At 43.8% G+C, this 16,001-nt stretch overlaps 1 protein-coding gene across 1 annotated transcript in view; it reads left to right on the top strand.

The window, feature by feature from the left end:
• Positions 1 to 16,001, top strand: part of LOC105703866 (neurogenic locus Notch protein) — a 232,227-nt gene that overhangs the window by 13,747 nt on the left and 202,479 nt on the right. The gene's annotated exons all lie outside the window — the stretch shown is intronic.

Below are 16,001 nucleotides of genomic sequence, written 5' to 3'. Positions count from 1 at the left end.
ATGATTATCCAACAATATTGACCCTCAAAGTTGTACGTAATTAAACGCTCTGACAAGAACCAAAGAAGAACATAACCTTGGCCACAACATGGGGGAATATTGGTCCATTATCTGAATGTTAGCCAATATGTAGCCAATAATATGCAAATGTTGAAATTCATTTCTAATTTAAATATTGAAAAACAAATATAAATTAAACATTCGTTCGATATTGTACGTCGCAGTTCTTGATTACATGTAATGTTTCAGTGTTGTTCTTCCCGGTTATATATTATATACGTTTTTCAATATTGAATTTATTATAAATTTTATATTTTAAAGCCAGTATTGCATTGACCACGGAAGAAGAATGTTGCTTCTAAGGTATATCCGAATTTATAATACGATCAATATTTATACATACGAAAACCAATATTTAAGCAATATTGTTTATCTGCTTGGGACGGGGTCCCAAAAATAGGATTTGACGTCATAAGAGCTGTTTTTTCATTACGGATTTTTTTTCAAACGTTGCAAATTCTGCTAAACTTCATATGCATGCCTCTTCTATTGTCTTGACCTATAAGAGGTTCTTAATAAGATATCAATCGGGCAGATACATTTTTTCAGTACGTTCAAACGGAGTAACGCTACTGCCCACGGGGTATGTCACGTTCTCTCAACTATCCTTATGTTGCGCGGAATGCTCGTATTGTCCTTAAAACTTCATTCTGCGAGTGTCTTCCTTCGCAAGGAATTCCCTTTTACAAAGGTCCCGGAGATAAGCACCTCCGGTTCGCCCCAAGATTCCATCCTTGTTCCTTCCACCTCGGAGCCAAAAGGAACGATTCCGCGTGAAATTCCGCGGAGAAGAAATGCGTGAGGTTCTCTCCGGATCGCGGGCGCGAGGGCACGTGGAAAGAAGCGACTTTACCGTTTTAATGGAAGAATTATGGTATACCGACCGTAGCGGCGGTGACTTTGCCACACTAAAGCGAATTACGGTACACCCTGTCCCCTTTCCATTGCCATCCCACTTCGCCCCGAAGGTAGAAGGTCGCTGGTTGCTCCGACGCGAAACAGGAGACCCGGCTTTCCGACCTCCTCGAGGTATATCCTACACGCGTTCGTAATTCGTATCGATTCATTGCCCGAGAACGACTTTAAGTTGTAAGGGCTTGGAAATTATCGGCTGTGTTTACACGGCACTTACTTATGACGTATGCGAGGCGGCTGGTCAGAAACGAATATCGTAAAAATACTTATGTAGGGCGTGAGTAATTTTCTTAAGACGAGTTCAGTTAAGCGAATGTGTACACTTCGTAAACGCCTAGTCGTTCCTGGAATACGGGAGGGTAATTTACAATAACCTGTCATGCCTTTTTGCATAACTAAACGATTACGCGTGATAACCACGCTATGCTCGAATGCGTATCGCGGCGATCTGGGAGTGGGGCAGTTCCATTGTTCTTCTGCTTCGATGCACTCTTGGATTGATGTGGATCAAATTTCTGTTTGTTACCTGTCAACGAGGGACAAGTGCACGAACGACGAGCAACGAAAGACTCGATTAAAATTAGTGCAACGGTTCCGTCAATTGTTCAATCTCTCGACTCATAAAATGTGTAATGCATCTTCTTAATGTAGGGCAAATCGAAATTTGTATTATTTATTCCTCTTAAATATTTAGTGACTCTGTAATTACGTATTTTCTGGATATTTTTCTCCCATGAATAATATCACTCTGGTAAAAAGTAGTTATATCGACGTTACACTTAATAAACTAAATGTCAGAATACCAATAAAGAAAATAGTTTTGTCTAGCAAGGTTTACATTTTTTTTTGTTAACTCTCCGAATTCCAACATCTCTTGACCCAAGTTTTGGTCTTCGGCTCGGCTTCGTCCTGTTCACCTCTATTTTTTGTTTTAATATTAAATCGCGTTCGCTGAGCCGTACAGAGTAATGTTCAATAGTACACCTCGCAGCGCAGCAAGTCGTGTCACATTTTCGTGGTGCTATCGATTGCCAGGTGTGTCTTCGAAAAGACCCCAACCGGCCAAGAGGCTGACGAGAAAGGGGTGCTCCCCTATTTTCGAGCTTGCTGCCATATCCGTGCGATGCACCCCAAACCTGGTTAAAACCGTTATGCGTATCCATATTTCCAGGCGGTATAAAATAACAAGAGTCAATGAATCTACAAAATGGGTTGATGCGTTCCGAACCGAGCAGCACTCGGCGTTTCCAAATGGATTCCAACCCTATATCGGTACTCATCAGTTTCTCAGACTCATGCAGTCACTAAAAACTTGAATCCGATACCTGATTAAATATTCGTAAGCGGAAGAGCCGTAACTCAATGAAGTCTTACCGATTACAGCCCGTTCACGTGATCCTACAATTACCAGGTACCCGATTGTTGAACCAACGGATGCGATGTGCCATTGCACGTCAGCTGACCGCCGAAAGTCGTGAAGAATCAATCGATCGATCGATAGACCGGTCAAAAAGAGATCGGACCTCGATGCGGCCGTTTATTCACGGGCGACCGTTCCGTTCTGCATTGCCGGCCGAGCGACTCGTAAAACGAAAGTACCGGCCGCGCGGCCATGGTGTAATTATACTCGAGGGCAATTACCGATCGCGGACCCGGTCGGGCTCGGCTAATGTAACGAGAATCGGCCGGTCTCTCCCGCGAAAACGTGCTAGCATCCTTGGAAGCCGCTAATTCGAGTCGCGCTCGCCTCGTAAACGGGCTGGAGGGTGTTGCGCGCCGGGTCGAGGCTCGCCGTTTCTTTCCCGGGTCCTTAGGCCGCAGACTCTTCCCTCGGGAGTTCGCTCGAGGCCGTATATGGACCCCGGAGAGCGGGCACCAGGCACCATTGCGCTAACGGGGACGTTTTTTCCCCCGACTCGCCTCCCCGGTTTTTCCTCGGCGCGGATGGTAGCTCCGCGTCGGCGGAAAAATGCTTTCCCGAAGCACCCGGCGTAGCGTCATATCGGCCGCGGGTAACCGGGATACACCTACCGGTAATTTTATTGTTCACATGCGCTAGTCGAGTAGGCCGACGGGAGGATAATTATCTGTTCGTAACTTACGGTTCGGCTCCTTCGAATGGGAATAGGATGCCGATCTCGGACGCGCTTCGACGCCGACGGGCTTTTTCAATGGCGCCTATTCCGGCGATCGCGCGGGGATGAAGCTTCTGTGCTCGAGCCGGGGCTCCGTTCTTACGTCACGCAGCCATCCCTTCTAAGGCGGTTATGGCTCCTTCATTTGCATCCGCCTTCGACTTTGCCCGCCCGTTTAATGTCATCATTCACCCGGCCCCTTTCGGTTTCGATGGCGCCCTTAATGACGGGTACTTTCTTCCATTGGGGTAATTGACTTTCGAGGTGAAAGCTCCACCTAAGTGGGGGTGTCGCTTGTGAATGAACGATGCTCTCCATTGATTTCGTAGTCACCTACAGGGGTATTGAAGTTCATCTAGTCGGTTAAATTCCTGCTGTTTTTAGACCATTGTATTTATTCATTTTTTATATCGAACAAATATATTTCAAAAGTTCGAACCGCTTCCAGAAAACTGGATGGTAAATCTAAAAAGTATTTCCGAAAAGTATAGAATAAATTTGATTTACTTTTATGATAAAATTTTCATCTATCTATTTGTTTTCCTTTTGTAATAAATACTTATCTATTTAACCGCGCGAAGAAGAAGATAAAACATTTCCGGACTGACAGTTTGAAGTTGGCGCAAAAAAGAAATGGAGGGTAAGTCCATTTTTTTCTTTTTTTCTTCAATTTTATATTCTGTTACCTTTCATTTACTTTTTGCCCCGGCTTCAAACGGATCGTCAATCTTGAAATACGTCTTATTTTTTTCTTCATCGGGACCTTTAATCTTTTTTCATCAAAGTTTTTGTTCGTTATCAGCTCTTTTATATCATGAATAAAAGGTGCCCATGTGCCGTAGTACGCTGAGAACAAAAAGTCATTGAACCAGAGAAATACTTTGAATAGTACCATAAAAATATTTCGTCAATTTCAAGAATAATTACTTGACTCAAATAAATTGTCATAATTCGGAATAAATGTTGCATCGAATTTATTCGAGCTTATTTCAGTCAAATAATTATTCTTTGAATTAACAGAATATTCCGTTGGTACTGTTCTAAGAAATATTTCTTTGGTTGAATGAAAATTTTTTCTCAGAGTAGATTAACCCAATCACGGTACACACCTACTGTTAATCGTTCAGGATTTCTATCATCTGCCTTCAATTTTCATAATCAGATCCTGATGACATTTATATGGGACCACCAGCTAAGCATCCTCTTTCAATAAAAAAAATCGTTCCAATAGATCCACGCATTAAGAAGTTACGCGTAAACTGACATGTATACGAGTCTAATTGAGAACTTCCGCTTTTTTTTCCAGCCGGTTATTGAATAATTTTTTATAAATTATGTACAGTCGAAACCATTCTGGATACGTAACTATCCCCAAACGATACCTCGAGTTGGACAGAGTTTTGAAAGCTTAATTTCTTTCAGGATCTTTTTAAATGGTCGTTTCTCGCGCATTCGTCGAGCCCAACATCGGTTTCACGCAAGATTTCACGTTCCATTAATGTGCTGGGAAAAACAGTCGTAATGAGATCGAGGAGAGAAGTTCCCTGGCCGACAGGTGAAAGACGTACTGTGGTCGGCGGCATTTCTCCGCGTCTTACCTGCGGGTCGACACACCCCGAGCCTTGCGTTTCAATCGGCCGCGGTGAAAAGCACACCAAGTGCTCTTTGCGGAACGCGCATAACCCATACTTTCAGGGTACTGATTTTAATGATTCTGCCGTCCAGCATTGGCCGCGTCGTCGGATTCTTTCGCGAGCGTTTACACCAACCGGCAATAAAGCCGAAATTGCTCGCACCACGGATGAAGCCTCGCAAGACTCTCCATAAAAGATTTTTGCCGACAAAACGGAAGTGCATTTTTACGTGAGGTACTTCGTCGGAGGGATGAATTTTTCCCATGCAAAATTCGCATGGGAATTCGTGAAATAAAGGTACCGAGGAAATGTTGCGGTACGATCTGTTGATATGCCCATCCGGGGCGAAACTATCAATTATTCGATTAGAACGTACCCGGTCGGTGAGACTTTTTGCTCGGACATTTTTTACCACTCGTCTCTCCCGCCGATCGATTCCCGAAATCTCGAAACGGCCTTGTACACGGTCATTAGGTTCCACGTCCAAGGTACGGTGAACCGTCTACCTGTCATTCAACCGTCTACCGCCGAGGCTCGACTATAATTTGGCGGGATTTTCGGAACTGCTGCCACGTAGTCGGCGTACAGTCGGCAGAAATCGGCGCGTAATGGCCGTACAGTGGCTGGCAATAATGACCCGTATTCTATTTTTCCACTTTGGCGATTAGATTGACTCGGCGGCTCTTGGCGGTTTTGTAGTTTATAACCTAGACCGATGGTACGCATTTTCTCGGTATCCGGAATCAACATGTCAACGAATTGGAGGGACACTTTTGTGTACCCTGACGGACGTGGAACGCGTTCCCATTATACACTGACAATACCATATCTGCAAAGAAGGCACTCACGAATACCAGTGTATACGACAAGTACTTGAGGATGCGTACCAGAATTGGTCCTTGAATCGTCTTTCACCTCGATCGACTCGATCGGATCCAACACCTCTCTCCTCTCCTGTCCTTCTCTTCATCCGCACCACAGTACTAATTACCCGTCGGAACAACTCTGTTACTTTCTCCATTCCTTTTTCGTTGAGAGTACATTTCTTTTTCTTGATTGAAGTATAGTTAACCCAATTCTAGTCTCTTCGGAACTGTGACTGGTGTAGACGTTTTAGATTCTCGTCCTCGAAGAGGAGTCACGTGTCGGCATTCGATAATCGACTCTCCCCTCTGGCGTTTTCCGAGAAATTGATTCATTCAACTTTGTATGTGAGTTTCCTTTGATTCTAAATTATTCTCGCGAATTCGACCAACGTCCTAATTACCCTGAGATTTGATGGGTTGATTTATTTAAAGCCAGTGCGGTGTCACATTAGACAGGATAAATACTTGCGGAGGTCGCGATTCATGTTCGATTATCCTCTCTGATAACCTAAAAAAACCTTAATAATATAATATAATAATAATGATATCCTTAAACAAATTTTTATGATTTCTCGGATTTTACGTGTTCAATGATTGGCGCGACAATGTTTTCGGGCTTCTATAACAAGATTATGAATCGACGTTTGTACTCATCCCGTTGCACGTATACAATTCGATATTCCATAACATTGTACATTGAGTACACCAATAAATGTAACATCCAGCGGTGTAACATTTACGATACCACGTATTTAACATGTCCACAGTTCACCCTGTAATTAAATTATTTTCGCTCTAGAATTAAGTCTGGCGCCTAATTCATTACAAGTTATACTCCTACTCCATATGAATACTTACACGCTCATTGGGCAGGCGCATAAACATTGGCTGGTTCAAAATTATACTTCACTCCGAGGCTCATACCTGTGTTTAATGTTTATATTATTTCTGTATAACGGCCTCGCAAGTGTAGTTACGGGGTTCCTCCCGTACACCGCGAAAGCACCGTCTTCGGCCAATCGTCGAAATAAACTAATTAACTTACGAGCATCTCTCGATTTGCATAATGGGTCCGACTTAAGCGAGTGCGCAGTTCCCTGGGGTTCCCTTGCGCAGCCCGGTATTTACGCGTATTGTTCTTACCCGTCGAGAGTACTTGCCCATACGTTAGTCATCGCATGTGTGCACTTACGGCGCGTAAGTTCCGCCGAAGGCGAGTGTACGTAGGGTACTGGTATTCGTAACGATCCCCCTCGCAGAAAATCTTGACTCGACGCCGCCGTCGTCGCCGCTTTGTGGCGTTTTGGCGAAGACCGTACAATTTCTTTCCTTTCCGTACTCACGTTTGGGCAGTTTTTTTCATAAAGCAACTCGTTAGTGCCCGAAGGCCTCGAACCCGAAATGTTCTCAGTGAACCGTTGCCAGGGCGTAGCGAAGCGATCGTTAACTATTGAGATGCCTTTCCTCCTTAAATAAAATGAAAAAAAAAAAAAACAATTTAAGCGCAATGCCCCAACGTGTATATTTTTCAGTGGATTTCGGAATGTATACCAAACATGCTTTAATGTTATACAGTTCATATTTCGATTGAATTAAGGCTGATGTTAATTGTAAAAGTTATAATTCTTTACACCGATCGGTCCGATTGGTCAAACCGAGGAGGCCAAGGGAAGCGGAATGCACGAGCGTGGACAAGCGGGATGTCCCATCGGCGATCGGGTGGCAAAGGATGTCGTCTGCCGACAGGATCCGTAGTATCCTCTCGAGGAGTTGCGTGCGTGCTTGCGCACGCATGCGCGTCTTTGACGCTATTGTCGAGTGCAGCTGCCGCTGCATCGGAAGGTTCGACGGACTCTCCTGTCCGCGCGGTTTGTGACACTCTTCGGATACGGAAGACGGTCGCGGGATGGCGTGTCCTCTGGGGACACGACGCGACGCGACGCGAGATCCGATGCGACCATTGATTGGACGACGGTTCCTAGATCAGCCGAACTCGACTCGCGAAGCTCCTACTTCTCTTTAAGGTGATATGAAAGTGTAATATATATGTTCGAGAAATCGAAGATTCGGAGCAATGGAAGCGGTGCCGGGTGCAAAGCTTGAACAATCACGAGAATTTATTTCTAACACTCTTAAAGATTTTACAAACTTAAACAAACAACTAATAGTGACGGTTAGGTGAGAGGCGGACGCGTGCTTCTAAGTAGCGCGGAGATGCGGACCACCGGCGAGAGTGGATTTTGATCGATTCACGAGGAAGTGATTCGCGGGAGATCTTAGGAGATTCTGACTGTGCCCAGAGGGGCTCCTTTTTAAAGCGTTTCCGGATGCTGTCCTCTAGGGCGGAGTTTTTGCAAAGCGTTCGCTGATAGGCATAGCGAAATAAAAGTGGGATTTATAATCGAAGGCGATTGGTTGATGAGGACTGAGAAAGGGAAAAGTTAATGTTGTTTAAGGAGGCTTAGGTGGGGAATAACAAAGATGGGCTATAGGACCAGGAGTTCCGAGAAGTAAACAAATCATGGGCTAAAGGACCGCGGTGTAGATAAGAGAGCGAAGCGCTAGAGTTTCTGTTTATACATTAATTTAAGTTATGAGCATACGTTACTGAATTGATGGTGCTAGATGACACGAAGAGACACGAGGAAAAATAAACAGAATTTGAAATAAGGAAGAAATAGAACACCCAGATCGCTGCAGAGAGTATTCCAATTAAAATTTAGCGTTATAATTATTAGATTATGGATTAGTCCAAACAGTTCCGTATTTGCAGAAATGAAGGTGGGGATGTTAATTAATAAGGCGAGGATCGGCAGTTAGGCCTGTTAAACCTGCGATTGAAAGGAAAGTTTCGCGTATAATCCTAACAATATACATACCAAAAAGTGAAAATATTTATAAAACTTTTCTCCAAACTCGAGGCACCAGATTATCTACAACTTTAACACGTGATTATGGAGGCTCTAAGGAAGAACGCGCTACCTGTGAAATTTCATTTTTCGAAAAAAATCTTTTCTCCATTCTTGTCCGAGATAAGTAGGAAATTTTTGTTCGAAATAAGAAATTTCATGAGCAGCGCGTCATTCCTTATGGCCTTCATGATCACGCGTTAAAGTTTCAGATAATTCGGTGCACCCAGTTTGGAGAAAGGTTTTATAAATATTTCTTGACCTTTTGTTATGTACATATCATCTTAAGGTGATATGAAACAAAATTTTGCATTTATCTCGGACGAGGGCCAGAAAGATATTTTTTGTTCGAAAAATGATATTTCACGGGCAGCGCGTTCTTCCTTACAGCCTCCATAACCATATGTTAAAGTTTCAGATATTTCGGTGGACTCAGTTTGGGGAAAACTTTTTTTAAATATTTTGATTTTCTGGTACGTATATATCACTCTTTCGTGTCACCTTAACACATTCGCGACCGCTGACGTGAATTCACGTCTTTTCCAGTTTTATTCCTGATTGCCGCTGACGTGAATCACGTCCATAACGATACACGATACAAGTTTGCGGTAACTAGTTTCAGAATTTCATTATTTTCGCCGGTACTCAGTACTTAAAACGGAAGAAAATTTGTCGGTCGCGAATGTGTTAATACCATATGTCAAAGCGTCGATCGGAATGTCGGACAGGCGCGACAGTCGTCGGTACCGAGACGCGGGCACACGACTGCATTCGCAGGAGCCCTTACATCCGTCCATGTGCCGACTGAATCGAACCGAGTAGATTGCGCGATCGACTCGATGCGAGCAATCGACCCGTGACTCACTGTGGTTCAAGTCGAGCCGAGAAGTGTTAGCTGTCGCAGTCCACGTGTTTCAGGAGAGAGCGGTACGTGCTAAATATGACCGGTCCGCATGATTGGCGCGTAATTAATGGCGAACGTTAAAGTTAAGTGCTCGCGAGTAAGCGGCACTGCCCTCGGGTGTTCGGCATTAAATGGGACATATCCTGGAAAAACGTCCGAGGCAAGTACGAAATAAAAAATGACAATGCACGACTCTCGAGTCATTTTACTCTGCGTCGTAAAAGCGCGGTTTATTTGAAATGGAAGTGCCGTCGACAATCTGCGCACGTTACGACTCCTCGCGTGCCAAATTCATCAATCGATATAGGTTCGTCGATTGAGACGAACTTTGATTGACAGCGGCGTTCTGTCGGAATCATAGCAATTTGGAGTTATGTTTGATCTATGTTTTTTAAGGTACGGTTTGGATTCTATAATTGCCGGTGGAATTTTGGTTTTCTTTTTCTACGTTTTAGACGATTGATCGATTGCGGGCGATTAGCCTTTGAACGTTTCACCGTTCACTTTCATGGCCATGCGTTGGTCTCATCTTATTTCGAATATTACTCGTAAAGTGTGTCATATCAGAAAATTGATGTTTCGAGACCTGGAAGTAGGTAAAGAATGCGAGTTGTTTCGATAAATCGGCAAAGCCGCAAAATCGTCAAATTCGTATGCCGTCTGTTTGTTTCACTTGTCAAAAGAGCGAGAGAGACGGAAAGAAAGAGTCGCCGAAAAAAAGTTCCGAAACGATTTAAAGTGTCGCCCGAGGGGGAGAACCATTACAGACGCAAACGCATATTGGCAGTTAATGTAAACGTCAACGGTTATATAACGCAAAACTTTCGACGAAAGAGTAATGAAGTCCTCAATCGCTGCAAAGCAGGTATCCCGCCGTCCAGGAGATATCTATTATAAAAAGAGTAATCCTCTGACCTCATTGGTGATGAATGAACATTTGGTGCTGAATGAACTCATAATTGCCAGAATCTGTCGTCTTCGGCAAATAATAACACGGACTCCGAGCATGCCACCGACTCCACTACATTAAATGTTTTCTTTTTTAATATGAAAAAATTGTATTAAACTGAACGAAAGAATTGCAAAGGAAATCTTTATTTTGATTCCATCCAAGGCAATAGATCAGATGATGTCGTCATTGGTTCGGAATGTTGTCCAGGTTTTAATCTGAAATACCTATCGGGAAATTGGAAGTCCACATGTATATAAAGCTGGAATTGCCACTTTAGCACAATTCAATAAAATTTGTTGCAAAATTTATTGCTAATTCATTGCTATTTTATTGCACAAGAGAAAAATTTGTTGCTCCTATACTTTTTCGAAAAATGGTGGCGATGTCAGCTTTATATAAGGCTAGCACTGCCACAATAAAAAACAATTATTAAGTAAATGTTCATCGACGAATTATATGCAAGAATTTATTGCTAATTAATTGCTCGCAGAGAAACCAAATTTCAATTTTTTTGCTCACCCCTAAAGGGGTGAATCGCCAACCCTTGTGCTGATCGCAGGACAGAAAGATGAAAAACATGGGAGAATCAAACTATTTCTTCACGTGGAAATTAATCGCTAATTAATGTAGGTTTGAAAATTGTATTTTTACAAAGATATTGGTTCTTCTCAAAGCAATTAATTTCCACGTGAAGAAATAGTTTGATTCTCCCATGTTTTTCATGTTTCTGTCCTGCGATCATCACTAGGGGTGGCGATTCACCCCTTATGGGTGACTAAAACAATTGAAATTTGGTTTTTCCGCGAGCAATTAATTAGCAATAAATTCTGGTATATAATTCATCGATGAACATTTACTTAATAATTGTTTTTATTGTGGCAGTGTTAGCTTTATATAAAGCTGACATCGCCACCATTTTTCGGAAAAGTATAAGAGCAAAAAATTTTTCTCTTGTGCAATAAAATAGCAATGAATTGACAATAAATTTTGCAACAAATTTTATTGAATTGTGCTAAAGTGGCAATTCCAGGTTTATATACATGAAGTCCACGCGGTGTCAAGGGTCCCTTCCGCTTTCCACCCGGAAGAGGGTTGACGGAGCTGAGCACCACTGGCCTGTGTCGGCGTTCGGTCGGCTTGATTGGCACAGAGGCTGCCACGTTGGGCGGACCCCCGAGTTTCCGGTGTCAGAGCATTGTATCCTACCAACGTAATTCGTTTACCGCGGGTTTACTTACCGCTACGGGCGGGGACACACGTGGCCCTTCGCGTGCGCTAAACGCGCCTCGTGATTACCTCTACGATGCGAGGACGATTTACTCGACGACGCGTTTCGCGGAAAGAGAGAATAGATAAGGTTCGACAATATTTGACTCGCGCGGCACGCACGAGTATCCTCTCGTGTGTACTCTCGAGACACTCTTCTCGGCTGAAATCGAGGAACGACATCCCGTGACTGTGGCCATTCGAAAGTCAAAGAGCTCGCCGGGTACTTCCTGGTTCTCTTTGTCCGAAAGACAACGGGTCGAAAAATAAAAGGCGCGACGAACATGCCCCGGCAATGCGTTCTTGTCCCCCTGCCCTTTTCCGTATTAAATCCATTTAATATTCCAGCTTGAGTGTCCCTTAAAGTGACGTTAAAAAACCCTTAATCATTTTATGTTGCACGCTGCACTCGGTGACGATCACATTTTGTCCGCATCTCGTTGCGTCAAAGAGACCGACACTATTGCCGTGATTTGGTGTTTGTTCGTCGGTAAGTATGCACCTACCTGTACTCAATGATTATCACCTGCGGGGAGAGGGTAGTTGAATTAGGAGGAAACCGTGATTTTAAGAAATGAAACGGTCGTTTACGCGCGAGATTAATACGCCATCGTTTTCTCCTCTCCTCTTGACCGAAGCACGCGATACAAAGACATTCTACAAGAGAAGGGGGGAAGGAAGAGGGAGATGCAAGAATCGTTGAAAAGATCCCTTTGATGGCGTCGGGCTCACGCGACCACGTTAGACTCGGTCGAGCAGACAACTGTTGCTCGCAGCGAGGTCTTTTGTGGTGGCAAGTCTGGCAAAAAAGACGAGAGGCTCGCCGAGTCCCAGTTCTGGGGCATTAGATGGAGGGTTGAAACCCGATGAAGCCACGAGAGGGAAGACGAGGCGAGAGGCAGGGTGCAGTATATCTCCTGGAACATCCTGAATCCGGAGCGGACGGAGGAAACCCGAAATTGGAGATCGAGGGTCCTCGGTGAAGGCGGATGGCTGCCGCGCTAAACAAAAATATCAGATGTTCCGTTACCTGAAATAAACATCGTTTTCTTATTTGGTATTTACCGTTTCCTTTTAAAAGTGTCTCGTATTTAAAATTGCAGAAAATACCAGCAGTCAATATGGTTAAAAATTATTCTTTTAGGCAGGAAGGGAGGCATCGATTGAAATGGCGTGTGCAAAATTTCAGATTCAATGTTAAGTGATCCTTAAACGAAAAAAAATCATACTCCTGGTTTCGTATAGTTAAAAGTTGTATTTGCCGAAAACCTGATATACTTGCAGCTAGTTCAAAATTAATTTTCCCGGATGTGTACGCGTGCGTGTGGGTAGATCTCGATGAATTTTGCACGATCTAATAATTGCTTATCGCTTGGGAGCTTGGAGATATTTTGTGAACGTGATGTGAACGTATCGCGTGAAACAAGAATTTCTACTTCGTTATATTTCCAGATTGCTATAGGTAACGGTATTATTTCTCCGCAACTTTTGCGTTATTTTTTTATTAGACGCAGAATCAATAACATGAAGTTACTTACACAAACACAAATTATTTGAAATTACCCAATCGCATCAATTGATAAGTTTAATATATTTCCTAATATGTTCTTCAGAGGGAGTTTAGCGAATTTACAATAAGCAGATCAAATATTGCCGGTAAAAAATAAATCCTTCCTTTTGATAATTTTTTTCGAACACGAGCGTGTAAATGTAACTCAAGATTAACGGAAAAACAAATGTGCAGGTACATTCGGTCAGTAAAATATTCTTATCCCACCGGCGAACGAAATGCAAGACAGACGAGGGAAAGAGTCCACGACTCAGGAGCAGGAGAATTGTATACCTATCCCATGGAGGTGGAGGCGACGACGTACGAGGTCTGAAAATCGAATACCTACAGTGGCGGGTGGAACTCCCCAGAACTCCGGAATAGGGAAGGTGGAAGTGGATCTCCCTGGATCTGGGAATATAGGGAGAATCCAACGGTGCGGAAAGATTGTATGACGAGGAGCAAGGTCGGGACGTAAGAGGTGGTCGACATGGAGGAGGTCCACGGAGACAGGGCGGACGCGGAGAGCGCGGGAGGAGCAGAGGTTGCAGAAGGTGGATGGGACTGACACAACAGGGGGGCCTACCCGCGGTGGACGGTAGCGCGATCGCCAGGAGATAAGATTCGCGGAGATGAAACCGGATAACCCAGCTTCTCTTTCCTGGAGCCCCTCTCCCGGGGAGCGGGCGAATTCTTTTTACCCCTGAAGACGCGACCCGTGTAGCCTCAAGACGACGGAAATTCACCTTTTTGATACAGGATGGAAGAAAATAATATTCATATTATTTTCATGAGATTATTGATGTAGACTCTGCTACATGGAGCGGAATAAAAAATGAATGCGTCGTCGCCATGCGCGGTGGAAGCGAAACTCCCTTTATTTTAATTTCGGTTTAAATGCCAGTAATTAACCGAGAGAATAACGCACTGATCTTAGAGCTTATAGATATATGGAGGAGACATTGCTATAGTATGAGTATACGTTTATGTGTCTGGAGGATGTTAGACAGAGAGTGGGACCTTCTCTCTCTAAGCGTTACCGGAAGTATGCTGCGCGCGCATAGGAGTTACACGAAAATTTAAGCAACAGGGTGAATGGTAGAAAAACATGCGAAAAAATTTTTTTTCCCGTTGCGAAATTTATTCATCTTGTGTGAATACTAATTTGGTGCGCTCTTTTCTCATATATTTTTTTCTTTTTCCCGTTTTTTCGTATTTACGTAAAATAGGGCAGTCACAACGGTATGCTACAGTATGTGCTACACTTGCGCAGGAACGCTTAGGGAGAAAAAGAAACCTGTACATCTTTAATCTTTATATGATCTGAATGTATATGTTTGTATGTATATGCTATATGTATCATTATCTACCTTTAAAATTGATGATTTACGTTAACATTGCTATCTAGCCTAACGTATTTTATTTCTACTGTTCCCCTACTTCTTAAGTTCTGGAATCAAGAAAACCTGTCTGCGTGTACCTTCAACGTCGTGCCGAGTTCCATAAAATATTCTGCGTTGCACGCGAAATAGTCATTAATCACTCGTTTCGAAGACCGAACGACTTCTGCTAGATTCTAAGTGACTCGGTCCTTGGAAAGCAAGTTATCGGCAAGCGAGGTGAATTTTTACGGTATAAATCTTTGAAGAAATCGAAGAAAAGAGGTATTATTTAGTACCGTAGGAACTCGCGTAAGTACCTCGTTGTCCCCTTGGTCCTCTGGGCAGAGGACAGTTCGAGCCTGTACCGGACCTAGTTAGGCCGGGAGTGACGCTAATAGGCTCTTGGAGTGGGCCCTCCTCGTGCGATCTTTCTTTTATACGGCGCCTCGGTTCGCCATTATCGTTTCATTTGATCCCAAAGTGGCAGCCGAGAACTGGCCAAAAGCTTCAAAAAAGAACGCTACCAGGATCTACTACATTTCGAAAGGAAGGTCTCTTCGATGGGAATTTTCCAATTTCTCATTTTTCCAAGATCCTCCGCAGATCGGGAAGGCGAACTTCCATTAAATTGAAATAACAATAGAGATATTAACTAGGGTCACAGACTCGTAGCCCGTCTTTCGAGGCTGGTCGGTACCCATGCAACGTTTTTGTTTTTATCCTAGGAGTATTTCGTTTGGAAGCGTGGTCGGCGCTGAGGTTGAGGTTGAGGTTGCATAACCGCATAGCGGAGCGTTGTCACGGACAAACGACGGGACGGAACGGTCGGGTTGTCTTCGTCACCGTTTCACGTGACATGAATATTTTGAAACCTCACTCGACAACGGACATGCGTGCAGCCTGGGGTAAAGCATCGTCACGCCTTCCTTTTGGAAATCCCGAATATGTCCAACGACTAGAAAGAATAAGCAACTCGGATAGGTGTACAAACGGTTGTTCGATCGGTCGAAAGTCCTCTCATTATTGTGCCATAAATTGAATAAAATTGCATACGTCGTTAATTCCCCGTCGAAGTTTATCGAATTTGTTAAACTGCCCAGCCCTTTTGCATTTATAAGCCTCCTCCTTTTGTTCCGCTTTCAAGGGCCGGCGGTTAAAATATACGAGGATCTTTTATACCTAATTATTTCGATTCCTTAACCCCGGAAAGGGACAGATGGCCTCTCCTCGACGGTCGATTAAGCTCGGAAACCGAAATTCCCGAAGTGGCGAGCCGAGCCGAATCTCCCCGGAGAGCCCACCACCCGTCGGGCGGTTAAGATTAATTTACGTTCCAGTGGGGACATTAATAATTAAGCCGCGTTGAGAACTTCCTGTCGAGGGCTGCGGACGCGCGCAAAAAGGGGGATAAAAGTGACGCCGGCCCGAA

Source organism: Orussus abietinus, unplaced genomic scaffold (assembly GCF_000612105.2).
Source record: "Orussus abietinus isolate OABI.00-Male unplaced genomic scaffold, Oabi_2.0 scaffold74, whole genome shotgun sequence".
Classification (NCBI taxonomy): domain Eukaryota; kingdom Metazoa; phylum Arthropoda; class Insecta; order Hymenoptera; family Orussidae; genus Orussus; species Orussus abietinus.
This window is presented reverse-complemented; position numbering and strand designations above follow the sequence as displayed.